The sequence below is a fragment of the Varroa jacobsoni genome, unplaced genomic scaffold (genome assembly GCF_002532875.2).
Source record: "Varroa jacobsoni isolate VJ856 unplaced genomic scaffold, vjacob_1.0 contig01090, whole genome shotgun sequence".
Classification (NCBI taxonomy): domain Eukaryota; kingdom Metazoa; phylum Arthropoda; class Arachnida; order Mesostigmata; family Varroidae; genus Varroa; species Varroa jacobsoni.
Genome location: NW_019214581.1, coordinates 76,054 through 90,713, shown reverse-complemented (window position 1 = coordinate 90,713; position 14,660 = coordinate 76,054). Strand labels below are relative to the sequence as shown.

At 43.9% G+C, this 14,660-nt stretch overlaps 1 long non-coding RNA gene across 3 annotated transcripts in view; it reads right to left on the bottom strand.

Moving 5' to 3' along the window:
* Positions 1-2,653: 2,653 nt before the first annotated feature.
* The window catches only part of LOC147751932 (uncharacterized), a 31,305-nt gene continuing 19,298 nt past the window's right edge, over positions 2,654-14,660 (bottom strand). Inside the window, exons 2-3 of one of the 3 annotated variants that reach the window (XR_015315485.1) lie at positions 13,990-14,068; positions 2,654-3,085 (exon numbers count right to left, since the gene is read on the bottom strand). This is a non-coding gene — a long non-coding RNA (uncharacterized LOC147751932). Of the gene's footprint in view, positions 3,086-10,960; positions 11,270-13,989; positions 14,069-14,660 lie in introns of those variants that run through there. The other 2 variants (XR_015315484.1, XR_015315486.1) reach the window with 2 other exon arrangements.

Sequence of the window (14,660 nt, the reverse complement as noted above, 5' to 3'; positions counted from 1 at the left end):
TGGCATAGTCGTTGCCACCTGCACTACGATTACCGCCAAACCCCCTGCGTATGCTGCAGCCCGAGATAATTCTATACATTACATACGTAACAAACGTAGCTCGAGTAATGTCTGTAGCAGCAGATTCGGAAGTATCCTTTTGTCGGCGTTTTGAGGGAGACTAGCAAGGACAAGGCTGTGGCCTGTTTGAGCAAGCACTATTGTCAAAAAAAGGAATGTATATACACACTGACATACTGCCAGAACCAATAGCGTAATAAACACAAACGATGCTCGCTACAACGAGCAATATTCGCGCCGCTAGTCTCTCCGACAAATTGGTGCCGCTCGACCAGCCTGAAATGGCGCCGTCAAAAGACTATAAAATCGAAAGAGGAAAAGCAAGAAGAAGCTCATCAAGTTTTCATCGACAATATGCGATAGTTATGATGCCCAACGTTGTATACTGAAACGACATGATAAGTGAAATAGGATAGGACGTAGCAACGTGGAGGCTCGAGAGGACACTTGTTCATCAGAACTTCTGCATTCAGCAACAGCAGCCGAGGCAGCAAAATGCAAGACGTAGCGACAGCACTACACAGCGTGCCGCCTTGTCGTCTCTGAGCCTTCGACATCGAAATTCGCCACTGGTACTTAACAAATAAATAACAGTGAAATAATGAAAATATACATATAGTAACTTCAACTTTCTATCAGAACAGACTAATTACAGGTTTAACAATTGGTATCGTCAACGTTATCACGTCAGCGGGCAAATGAAGTGACGGCGATTTTTCTCTAATGTAGGAACCCTCTCGATTATCAGAATTCGGAGAAAAAGCCGAATTGCTCTTTATGGCTGGTAAGGGTGGTGGTGATACCATTTTACGACATGGACATTCCCGCATCACACTGAGTCAATCAATCAGCAGACGATGGCATGAGTGTCTGCTGGGACGCTCGATCCTAGAACTGAACTAGCTACCAAACGTCGTTGAAGCATACAAGCAACTAAAACAGTAATTTTTTCTAATAGACATCCTTGCTCTACTACTTGCACGAGTTTGTCATCGGATTTCTCCTCGACTATTACAAGATGATACAGCAATGAATCACCGAAAAGGATCTTCGATTTTATTAATATTTAGGGGTAGCAATCTGACGCATCTCCATATCGCTAAGAAGATCCTAGGTGACCTCTTCAAAAGCCCTAACGACACATTCTACACAACCTTATCGTTGTGTGTCGAAGTTATCCTGTGATTTTTAGTTAGGTCTCAACATACGACGCTGGCTAGCCACCCTGAAGATTTGTCAAGATCTACAAAGATTGCAACAAAGAGATTAAGAGAATTATGCAAGTGCGCCATCAACACAATACACCGAGGTAATTTTAATAATCGTCTACAGAAAACAGCATCGGCATTAGTTGATCGCGCAGACACAAAAAGAAGGTACGAACCACAACAGGAACGTCGCTTGGGGGGGCGGAAAAGGCTTCCTGGCTCCAAGCTTCGTCCTTTTGGGCGTCGCTTTTGTTTCAGTCGTTGTCATCAGCCCCAGTCACATCCTCAGATCTACTTTTGTTAGCAGTAATTTCTCCGAATTACCGCTCTTAGATCACTATTCATACAACCGCTGCTAACCTTAATCAACGATAAAATCATTCCTCTGGTACTGGTAACAATCCGAATCAACGCGCATTCACTAGTCAATCTCATAGTTTCGTTCGTATTTTGGTCAGCGTCATGGTAATCTCATCCATGAGAGCCAATAAACGATCCAATTTTACCAACTAGCGCCTGTTGCTTAATTTCATCTTTTCATCCCGAGGCTGGCCCAGCCACCATAAAGAGCCAACAGCGACCCACATTTTCTTTGTTGGATTTCTCTCATTAGGAATGGGTCAAAAACGTTCGGAGATGTACAGACACTTCTGCATATTATTCTATTTTTTTCACTGTTAGTTCGGCGCCGGCGAAGTCTGTCGATAGAGTTATAAAATCATAGTACATTAATATCGTATGGTTATCTTTGTGTGCTTCGTTTGCTGATTCCACTGAAAGGCCTTGATGAAGGACATGGATATTGGTGAGATTTCACAAAACTAGCTAACTCAAAATATTTTCGTCATAAATCGACCTATGATCATTAGTTTGAACGTTTTAGGATGGCAGATCGATATCGCCGTATCTGCTGCTGCTGCTGTTGTTGCTGTTGATATAAGGGCTACTGTCGTTATGTCGTCTTTATTATTATTGTTGTTGTTGTTTGTTGTTACAATTTGATCTATTGTAGATGATGACGGACAAAGCGGACTGTTCGGCTCGGCCGAGCGGATGGACCAGCAACGATCAGCAATTCTGTAATAACTCCTGTACTTGTTGTCGTTGTTCGATAATCTGTGACAGCATCCGTTGGTCAGTCCGAGGAATGGTAGCAATCTTCTCCCTTCATTTCGCCTGCCTGCTTGCCAGCCAGTCCGTCTATCTATTTGAATGTCCTTTTTCTCGCTCCTCATATGAGACCAGATTCGCACAACGAGCTTGTTGTTATTCCGTCTGCGTTATTACATCATTACTAAAAAGGGCAGCGGCAAATAGATAAACGGAGAGCGCATGGGCAAGAGGGAAAAAACCGCGCGCAAATCATCAGACCGCCAACGGGCAGCCGCTTACTTCATATATATATATAAATGAAAGATGAACATTGCTGGTGCACAAACACGCATATAGACGTAACGACACGGACATGCCGCAGTAAACTGGTTGTTATCGCCTATTACTGCAGTCAGTGTTGAACAGCGCTTATTTTTATCGTCTTCTAATTTCTGTACTGCTGCTAGAGTTGATGTTTTTCGCCTTGTAACTATTGTCGTTGTCGTTTCGCTTAGGAAACTAACCGTAATAGACGCCAGGTGGGGTATACCGACAGCGTTTGCCCTCTTCGAGACAGGCTGCCTAACGTCAAATATCGTCTAGCCTTGGAACGAACGTGCCTAATTCATCTGGCCAATGCGGCTGCCCTTGCTGCAGCTGCAACGGCTGTGACCGGCTATGGTTTGCTCCGCCGCTGTTGCTGTATTATAAGGGCAGCATCTCCTCTAAAAGATAAAAAAAAAATGCACAGGCAGGTTGATACAACACATTGCGATTGTCATACATTAAATCAATCACAAGCAGACATACACGACAGTAGAAGTGGCTGACGAGGTTTCTTGCTTAACACGGAACTACTTAACGAATACTACCACTTTGCTTAGAACACTCAACCAACAAAACGACACATTGTACTAAAGAGACAACAGAAACCTCATGAGAGTGATGGCGGGGCCAGCGGCAGCAAACACATCTGCATTATGTCGTTTAATAAAATATATGTAATTTTCAACATATAGATAGCTCTGCCCCTGCCGATATCGTAAGCTGTCGCACGTTCCTCTCTGTTCTCTCGTGATCATTGTAAAACATTAGTTAGCGCAATTTATTTTTATATATTCAGACTAGCCGTGACAATAACAGTAAAATGTATTGTGGATGACCGTTTTCGAATTCTGTTTGACGCTTGTTAATTAAACAACAATTCTCAATGAGTGATTTCGGATACACGTTTTTCTGTATTTGCTCTTTTTTCTAGAATATCCGGCATGGATTTCTTTCGCGTCACGCGAATCGGCGGGGTTTACTCGACCGCCACTGAGCAGACATACATCCACAGAAGGTTCATAGGGTATTCCGACGGCCAAGACGATGACGGTGCTGTTGCTGATGGTGCCTTCGAGGCGAGACAAGCTCCCAAAATTTGCGCAAACAGATACACACCTACACGTGGAAAAACGTACTATCTGTAAATAGTACAGCGAGCCCGGCTCGCTGTGCGATCTACCCGATGTGACGACCCTTATAAGAGAATCATGTCGGTTCGTAATCGTTGAGCTTTCCCGCCGCCCAAAGCAGCGGCTTCGGACAACAGCAAATCGACCTAGTGGACTTGGCCAAGGCGACGTTCGTGTCGGCGTTTGTCAGTCGTAGAATGGCTGTGAGCCTTGAGCCAGTGAGCTCATATGCTGGCTCACTTGCACGGCGTCACCGAGACGCCAGATGCCTCCGGGCGGCAGATGGTGCTCGCAGAAGACATGAATCCCCCGCCCCCTCCCCAGCTTAAGACGACTAGGCCGACAGCGAAGAACGTCGACCGAGCACCTCCGAACAGCCCTCTCCCTCCGATTACTCATTATAGTGTAGGGACCTCTTCACTACTAGCACGGTGACGAGCTCTAGCGTGGATATGGTAGAAACGGCTAGCCGGCAGACATCTCGCTTTGAAAGCCCACGACAATAAAGCCACCAGGACGACGAATTCGAACCTTCGAATTTTTCGGACACTTTCGCCTAACTGCTCACCATTACCAGACTGCGTTAGGCCAACGGCCTCCGTTAGCGGTTTAGACACACGAGATATGATCAAGTTTACGAAGCATAGACCCATAGGCAGCATTCTCCTGGTAACTCCGCACAGGGGACTTCTAGAGACCTAACAGATAGGCAGACCAGCCGGTCCTGTGAGGTCATCGTGCTGTTCTGCTAAAGATAATGTTATTTACGAATCGATCGACCGCACTAGCTGAACGCTATTCTGTGTAAGTACACTGGTTTCTCATTGGCAGAAAAACAACGGCCGTTAATGATGGCTACGTACGTTTAGACAGAACTTAACTAATACGGGCCACTATACAAATAGACTAATAGCGACGGATTCGAGCACGCTACTATAGATAACCGATAAATCGAATTTCCTGGTGAAGCAATGCTTCCGAATTTATTTCCAGCACTAACACTAGCAATGGAAGGAGTAATATGAACGGGACAATATGATTAATGGAGAGCTAACCTCTACTCCGCTACACGAAACGCTTTTTCACGCTAGTATGTGGTAATACGCTAGAATGTGGGACGCCGACAGCCTTGTCAGTCATTCGAATGACCGACTGAAATATACAGAAGGGCGTGCATGATGTAACCAATCGTTGTCGGTCTTCAAAGGAAGATCGAAGGATCAAACAGTGCAGAGGCTCGCTAACCGTCTACAGCTAGGTCAACAACAACAGCATCAATGGTAACTATATCCACTACGACGCCAACAACACAGACATAAGTGTTGATCTCGCCGCATCTTCGACGGATTAAAGTGCAAGACAAAACCCTACCTATACGAACGTACTGTATATATTTACAGTAAAAAGAGCAGAAAACACAAACGAAGACGCATACATCAGCACCGACAATGCCAATAATAACACCATCGACCACAGTAAAGCGTTATTTTTTTTCTCTATATCATGCTTTTTGCCAGCTTTCTGTTTTTATACAGCCTTTCTGTATAGTTTCTGCACAACTCGGACACTGTCTACATAGGTGTGGCGCTAGAAAAAATGTTATCGCGAAACACAATCTTAATTTTAGATTATACTTGGGTTTGACCATCGCGCTTGCATTAAAAACGATATCTACACATAACAACGAGCAGCCATAAACCGCTGACGCTGACCAAGGCACTGGCAAATTTCTGGACCTATTGCGATCCACATATATAATATCGCATCCGGATTTGCAGTGGCAGTGCTCGCAGATCAGACGTATTATAGTTACATGATGAGCCTTCTACGATGACCTCACCCGATGGAATTAACTGTGATAACTGAAACCTTGAGCTCCTAAAAATGTTTTCAACGAAAACTCACCTCAGTCTCACAAACAATCAATGTTACATCTTGGCCATTTTGATAGTTAACCTTCTTTACCATCTACATATGTGGGGTAGGTTCAGAAGCATATGTCAAACTGGTCACTGCAATTAAAGCTTATATAAGGTAAGGACAGGAGCGCATGTTCAGTCATACTCTAATCCCTGTCATCCCGACGACGTCTTTGACTGCAAACGAGGCGCAAGTCGTGTTCAAGGTTGTGAGATGAATTACATGAGTAATAGCGAAGCAAAGTGGTGTGAGGTAACCGACATCCTTGAATAGTTAGCTGAACTAAGCTTCTGGGGACGTAATAAACCCATTGAGGCTGTTACTTTTCAATTAGACGAGTGCAAGTGCTTGCGGGAGTACCAAACTAATAACGATCAGCGGGAGAAGCATCGCTACAAGTATCAGAAGATTACTATGCCTTTGTTCCGTGGTCTAGTACCTACTACATTCGACCATAGTCGCTTTGAATAGTAACGTAATTGTACGAAAGATAAGGAGGACGCAAAAGCCCTAATTTAGCTCTAAGCATTTTTCTTGTCGAACTTGCACAACAAGGCGCGCAAATGCTGTCACTATTGCCGACAGCTGCAACTATCGATGGTGTTGATTCAACAAATTATTTCCTATTCAGAGCGGGCGACGAGATAGACAAGAGAGGTTACCAGGTGCTTTTTGCTGGGGTTTTATATGGTGTGCTCGGTCCCTCTACCTTCTAGGTTATCTAGAAGCCTCTGCATGACGGCGCTGTCCCTTCTGCGTGTAGCGTTCGCCTAGTGTCCCCAATAATTCGAAACGGTACGCGCCAAACTTTACCCTCGCTCCTTTCTCTCCCTCTCTCTTGCTTTCCTTGTCCCGCATAGCCCCACATTGGACGGCTGTTAACTGCCCAGCCAATGCATACGATTGCCTAGCTGCTGCTACTGCTGCTTTGACTATAGCCATGATGGGTACATATTCGATTATTCGGTCGGGATCCACACCATTCTGGGATAACTGCTGTGGACTCTCCGACTACATAGTCCACGAAGTACCCCCACGCCGCTCCACTCCGCTCAGGAGGGGTTCTGTGAGACGAGACGAGGCGAGTCTTACATAGAGGGGATGCGAAATCGGTGCTGGCTAGGGGGTGGTTCTGGCGAGCGTGGGAACGCATCTTCGTGGCTCCTTCTCGTTCTCGGCCGCTGAGCATGCGGAGCCAGTTGGCTGCTCCGCTCGGTCAGGCCGTTGAACGTTGATGGGACTTAGTTTTAGCAGCAACACCAGCAGCAGCAGACAAGGCAGAATCGGCAACTTTGGTCAAAGGAACACGATAATACCTAGTAGCACCCAAACTGAAGATGCGTGTGTGCCTCTGCTGAGCACGGCCATCGCCGCGCCAGCGCCATCACCACCGAACTCAACTGGCTTCACTGGCTACATTGTACGCGGAGACCACGACAATCACAAGTGAAGTTGTTTCTGTCCAATGGCGCCAGAGAACGAGAACTTCGAGGGGATGCAATGAGTCGATGCCACTTGTTTGACTCACACATACGATGGGTACAAGTTCATTCGGATATATGAATAGGAGTGATTGCGAACGATTTGACTAACTTGGATAGAAGCTTATTACATTGCTTTAATTTAACATAATAAGAGCAAGGAAATAGAGAAAGCAGTTGTGATCGGTACCTTTTTCAATGTTTAATGATAAAAGGAGTAATAAATAAAAAAACACTAAAATACAAGACGTGTGCTTCGCAAAAGCGTTCTAGCGATGGCCAAACAAAGGGACAGTTCATCATTAACGCAGCAAAAGTTTTATGCCAATTAGATATTTGCTTGACGTAAGGCAACTTCTCAATAAAAAGACTTTCAAATCGATCAAATGCGCGCTGATATAGCGTTTTGCATAGTAAGTTTGCATAAAATTTAGATTTGTGTTTGCCAGCTCTCTCATTTCTCCCGTTTATTCCATCGTATTCTCTCTTTGTCCCTGTTTTGTGAAGGTGGATCTGGCTTCAAGTTTTGAATGGCAGCTCCGATTGAATTGCATTCGCGAGAGGGAAGGGGGCGTTGAGGACAACATCGCTTGTTCCTCAGCTTCAGTCAAAAAGATCTATATCACTCTAGAGCCACGCATCTGTGGTCCCCTCTCGATGAGGAGGTTGCAACTGAGTGACACGGTATATATGGAGAAAGCGCGACACGTTATCAAAGCTAGTGACGACGTCTGCGGCAGGAACGCGACTGAAGTTATCTCCATGTAGCAATAGTAAGCAGAGTATCACACTCGACCTAAGGCGTCGACTTTGTCGGGACAACGTTAAATTCCCTTTACATTCATCCTTCCAGCTGAATGAGCGGGTAAGCAGGTGGGTAGAAACGGGCTTCATTTTGCTCGTGATATCAATGAGATCAGCTGAGGCACTGAGCAATAATACTTCCAACTATGGGTCACTTCATATCAGCCGTAGACCGAAGCTCGGTAAGTGGTTGGCGAATCCTTAATTTAAACACAAACAGACGATACGCAGCGAATGACCTAGCCATATGTGCTCTAACTTTCTAAAACACAAGCATGACAAAAATTCCAGGACGCAAATTCGAACATCGTATAATTCGCTAATAGCTTATGGCATTTACTATTTTCGTTTCGTTCTCAAACTGATAATAATAATAATAGTGGTACGTTTTTCTGTTCAACCGGAGTTCGTCTATGGTGGTCTTTTTGTATTGCAGCCTCTCATTCTAGACGAGCTTGTTCTCCATGTTGTTTCCTCATGCTTCATCCGTATGGTGCGAGAATGAATCATAAGTACGAAGCAAAGATGCTGTTGTCTTCATAAGCAGCAACATCAGTTACAAAACCTTAGCAGTCTGTGGGCCTCCGCGGCTTCGTCACTTCGCCTCGCGATACTGCGGTTTTGCCAGAGAATCCTACGGAGCTACAGGCGCGATCGATACGTTCTAACCAACATTTCAAGCATATTCTCTTTCGTTTTCTTTTCAAATCTCCCCGACATCAATCTATCCCACACAGCCCTCGTGAATTTTCCTCCAGGCAACAATATGGCGACTGCCAACGATGCTGATGCTGCTGGTGGCGATGACGATGATGATGATATACGCCATATTTTTTTGCCTTAGTTCGCCCTTAGCGGGAGGCCGCAGTCAAAGCAATTTTACATGACGAATTTACAAGATCGAAAGAATACAAGTTTGTCGGCACCAGCGCTTCCAGCTCACAGGTACAACAGGATAAACCTCAGGAACAAACAGCTCGATTTTGTTTACTTTAGCTCAATACTAATAACATTGGCATTACGACCACTGGTAAAATAATCCCACACAGATGGCTACACTAACCAAGTCGGAGTTCCGTAACTCAATGGTCGATTCAGATGCTCGTGGACGACACTACTCTACTTCTGTATTCTGCTAAACTTATAGTATGTAAATTCTACTTCTCTATATCCAATATACCTGTTACTGCGGATAATATCGATTTTAGATTTGAAGAAGTTAGCGTATTATCTGACGAGCCGGTTGCCGAAACCAGGTACAAAGCTCTATGCCAACAAGACGAAAGATGCACGGAAAAATCAAACAAACTAACTAACCTGCAATCAATGAAAGTTCAATCTGTGGCGACACAATCACCCACTTGGCATTTCACGATCTTCCCCTACCAGTTCCCACAAACGAGTTACCTCGAGAGAGAATCGTCATTTCAAAAATGGGGCACACTGCACGTTTGTCCACCGACCGCTTTTATCTACAACAAAAATATATGGTAATACACACATATAGAGTACACGTATCGTTACTATTACTTCGGCCATGGATGCTGCTGGCAGTTGCATATATGCGGTTATAGCCGCACTCTAGGCACAAACGAAAATCAATATTTTTTCGATAACCAGGACAGTGGTACGCCGATAGCCATAGAAATAGGTACTGCTGATAACATATTGAGGTCCTATTAATGGCTCTGGTGAGATGCAACGGCGAGAGAAACTCATAGGAACGAAGTGATCGATCGCAAACTGTCGCGATTAACTCGTTCAAACACAATCATAAATTGTACAGTCATACATTGTTTCCTTGTTATTGTTTGTATCGTGAACGACTAGAGGCGCGATAGGACAAAGGAGTTGATACAATGGTACGGCGCCATTTTTGCAAATTTTGTGTTCCGTCGATCTTTACCTGTCTCTTTTTTTAGTAGTATAGCCACCGCGTCAAGATGCGTATTCACTTCGGATAGATGTTCTAGCCATTCAATAGCACTATGTCCGTGTTTAATAGTAGAGAAAAATGCTCCTTGGAACGGTACATTAAGTAAACCAATAGTGCGGTCGAATACGCGGGCAGAGTACAATGGTAATGACACGGCACGCATTCCAGAATCTTCGTGGTGAAGGAAATCAGTAGCATTGATCCCGATCGGTTACCTTGACTATCTCGCACAAATAAGTATATCTCTTTTGCTGTTGTTTGAACCACTAAATAGCACTCCAGCAGCGCTAAGAATAGCGGTAATCGTTTGGTAAAAAGATCGTAGGTACTGCGCGAATCACATCGTGATCAGCAGATTGTTTGTAACGAGTTAAGAGGCCACAATGGCAACAAAGCCAAGAACTGTTACTACTGCAGGGATCGTTAGCAATAAGATAGAGACGAAGAACGCTTCGACGCAGTTCGAAATGTAGCGTACGACTGCCGTTGTTGTGGCCGCAGTCACTGGCGTCGACGTATCGAAAAACCGCTACCGAAGACCCCACAAGAAGTTTGAGATAGGATCTTTTCTGTTCTTCCGTCGATCGAAACGGGCAGGCCAACTCAGTATAACTGTCGCACTGAAAGTTCCGAGGATGTCTCAAGAGGCGGTTGTATGTACTGAACATTCGGAATTAATGTGGAAGGCACAAAAAGCCTCATATTAAGGTAGACATATAAATGAGCGTCATTCCCAGCTTTATTCCTTCGCTAATAAGAAAAGAAAGCGCGGTTATGTGTTCACAAAGAACAAACTGATTGCTGACAATTCTAATACTACTCTGGTAATGAGTGAATTCTCGTCGACAGGTTGAGTGTGTGACGAGAAAACAGAATTTCCTATTGCGTTGTCCGGCCATTCGACCTCTTGTCCTGAACTCAATTGCAAAGAACACAGTGCCTACTCCCGAGGGGTGACAATAAACGGCAGTTATCAAGTTAACTGTTTGATTTAGTCATGGGAAGATAACTCGTAATCCCAAACCACAATGGAAATTAATCGTGATTTTTAAGCGAGTTTATTGCCTTTTCAGTCATTTGTTGCTGTCGAAATAAACCCTTCCGTTATATGCGAATGCTCGTAGAGCGCACAAAAGTCCACCGTCTCCCGTAGGGCTTTGGCTGGCTTCGTCATCTGCTAAAGGACAGGGTCGTCTTTGCTCCACTCTTTTCTTCTGTCACGTTTTGCTTTCTTCGTATAGTGTACACATGCCTATCAAACAGTGAGGCGGGCTCCGTTCGTTATTGACCTTCCCTGAAAGTAACGACACGCTATACAGACGTAAGCAAGTCATTTTGAATTTTCTGCACTTCAACATTTAACACTGCCAGCCAATAGGTCGATGTTGCGGGATTTGCCACTATAGTTCAAGCTATAAAAGAGAGTCTTCTTCTAACGGCGTCCTATGCTAAGGACATCACTTGAGGAGGTAAGTTAGCCGTAGAGTAAAAAGCCTTGTGTCAAGGACTATAGAGGTTGTGTAGATTCGCATCCGGCGATTTTTCCAAAGATTTCGGCTAGGCCGGTGGAGAATTTCCCGCTACTAATCTTACGCTACCGAGATCGTTGTCGCTGCTAGGCGAATAAAGCACATAGGGCAATATCAACCGGGTGTATATGCCGAAATGCTGAACTATCGTTCAGTCATTTCCTAAATCACGCAATTTTAGGTGATTTGAACCGTTGGAGCGGGCTAGCCCCTTCGCATTGCGCAGTCTATCTCGACTTATAAATGCAGCAGTTAAATACTGAGCTACTTAGTCGATCGTCCTTGATACACGTAAATATACGCAGGCTTCGCGAATTCGTGAAGCATGTTTGCATTCAATTTCCTCGGCCCCTTGAAGCCGTTATTATGTTATTGATATGATGGCCGAGATAAAACAGGCAAATAAACCGACGACCGTTGAAAGAAGTCAGCGGTACACTATTGAAGGGATCAATTGTCTAATGGCGATATGTATACAGACTGGCTGGTATATAACGTTGTTGAAAGACTAATATTCACTATCATGGCTACATGCAAGTGACTGCCTTGTTTGCCTACTTGCGGTAAGCACTGTTTTCAGTACTTATCACAGATGGGTCTGGTCGAACCAATAACGGAACAGCATCAAGCCGTTTCGACTAGAAAACCTTCGACGCTCTATTAGTAGGAGGAGCAGCTGGTGGCGGCAGGCAATGTCATTAAAATCTACTTAGGCCGGAATATCATGTTATTGATGATACCCAAATATGCCCATAGACATACACATACACAATACGAGAAAAGAAAAAATAATTGTTGCTGCGACATGTACGTCACAGTGTATATATATAAATACACCCGATAAGATGGACAAAGAAAAGCGAAATAGATGAAACAGACCACATGACATCAATTACCTGGGTAGCCACTGTGCACGATCTAGATTTAAACTGACACGCAAGACATTGATTATATAGACAGAATGATAATTACGTAATTTCTGTACACCCGTCGACCAATGGGTCATCAGCGATCAGTCTCGCCTTTCCAGAAATAAGTGGTAGATGGTTTCCGCATAAAATTAGTGATAGCATCTTTTTTTTGGTAGAATCTTTCCTAATACTACCAGCGGGCATAGAATTCTTATTATTCTAATATGTATAGGCGTCTAATTTGGATAATGATTCCGTTTTCACCTAGTTAATAAGTCTGATGCGGCGTAAACGGCAAATAACTGTTAATAACGGCAATAACAAGCTGTTCTAGTTCTTTTTTTTGTATTCCCTTTCATTTGAGGTGGCACCAGTGGCTTGAATCTAACAAGACGTTATCTAATGATTCTTTCCGCGCTCCGCTCCGAGACCATTTTGATACTATTCGGCACTTTTCCTTTTATTATTTGCCTCTTATTTTACGCCAAAGTGCTTCTGTTCCTTTTACTCTAATGTATACATCAGTTCATCATATTTCAGGGGTCCGTTTGGTCGGCTATGGTTGAACAACGTCCACGGCTGTTTAGACGTAAGCATCACACGCACTCGATGAACCTTCTATCGTGCCATCTCATCGTGGCATCGCCATCCAGGTTCAACGTGGACATGCTCGTACTCCGTCCTGGCTACAGCAGAGAGAAGAATTGGAACGTTCATAGTATAGCTCAGGTACGATGCAGATAGAAAAGGCCAAGGATAAAAGCAGGTAGGTAAATGCTATCGGTTTCTGCTTGAACAACAGCAGCAGAGTAAGTGCTGTGATGATGTCGTACAACAGTTAGCGTGGTAGATCAATCTGCAGTAGAATTACCCCCAGATGGTGCGTCCGTTGCTCAAACCTACTACCGCTGGCACCATTGCCTCGGACACCACTGCCGCCGCAATCGCAGACTTATCTGGCTTAAAGAAGACGCGGTTGTATAGTTAACGACGCCTGGCAACAAAAATTATGAAAACAATACGAGATCGAATGGGTGCACAAGGTGTATAGACATATCGGGGGTCATTATAGGTTGTCACATGGCCAGCCGCAGCAGCGAAGGACCAACCATTAATAGTGCATATGAAACCTACAAAAAGCAAACGGACCAGAGTATCTTAGCGTTGTTGTTAAAGATGAACGCTATGAAATCAATCTTCCACTGTCTGACGTCCCACAACCTTATTCTACCATAATCATAACCACGGTGCAGCAGACGAGTGAAAATTGTTTTTATCATTAGCGTCATCATGATTAGTCACAATGATAGGGCCGGTAGAAGTACTCTCGTCCTAATGCAACGGACAATATACTACTGTGACAAGGAGAAGACTTCATAGTTCATTTAGAGGGGTGCACAGATAGAGGATTTAATCAAGAATTGGGTCGTATTTCCATCTGGTAGTTGTGTTCAAACATAGAGAACGTTGTCGAAAGGACTCTACGATAATGTAAAATGGGTCCTTGCTAGACCTGTGCAATGCAAATAATCGGATGTTTAGTTTACGCTCTTGCTAAGAGTTTCTAATATCGAAGACGAATTTTACTTACACGCAACGAGACTGTGCATTAGGAGCGTAGCGGCATTCTCCGTTGTGTTGGCATGGATCCGGATTACATGATTGAAATCCTGAAAGGAAAAAGCAGAGCAATGCAGGTAAGCTTGTTAGAAGTCTTGTTAGTGTTTCTTAACAAAATATCATCACCTTGCAACATTCATCACAACCATCGTTATCTAGGGTAAGGCGCTTGGTCAGAGTCTGCGTTACGTACACATATCTAGTTTTACCTTCCTGTGTTTAATAATTATTCTGGTAGGTGAGATGGATATTGTCTACCACTGCAGCTGTTGCATCCATTCAGTACTCTAAGTGATTATGGTAAAAGTACTAATTCTTCTTTTTTACTATGACGTTCATTATTGATTTCGAGCAAAAAAACGTTTGCCGTTTGCTTATTTTTGTGTTTTTTGTCCCAGTATATATATATATGTATATATATATATATATAATTTACTTCAAGTTAACTTAGATGATGGTAGCCAGAATTGGTAGTATTCTAAAGCAATCTCGAGTGATCATTCCATCTGGAACAAACATTAGCTTGCTTCCTTGAGCTAGATCAGGTCAATCAATGTTTGTTGTCATCATCTGGAACGAGGATTCGATCTTTATATTCAATTTTTACCAAGTTCCTCTCATGCTAGATGAAACGTCCGCGTT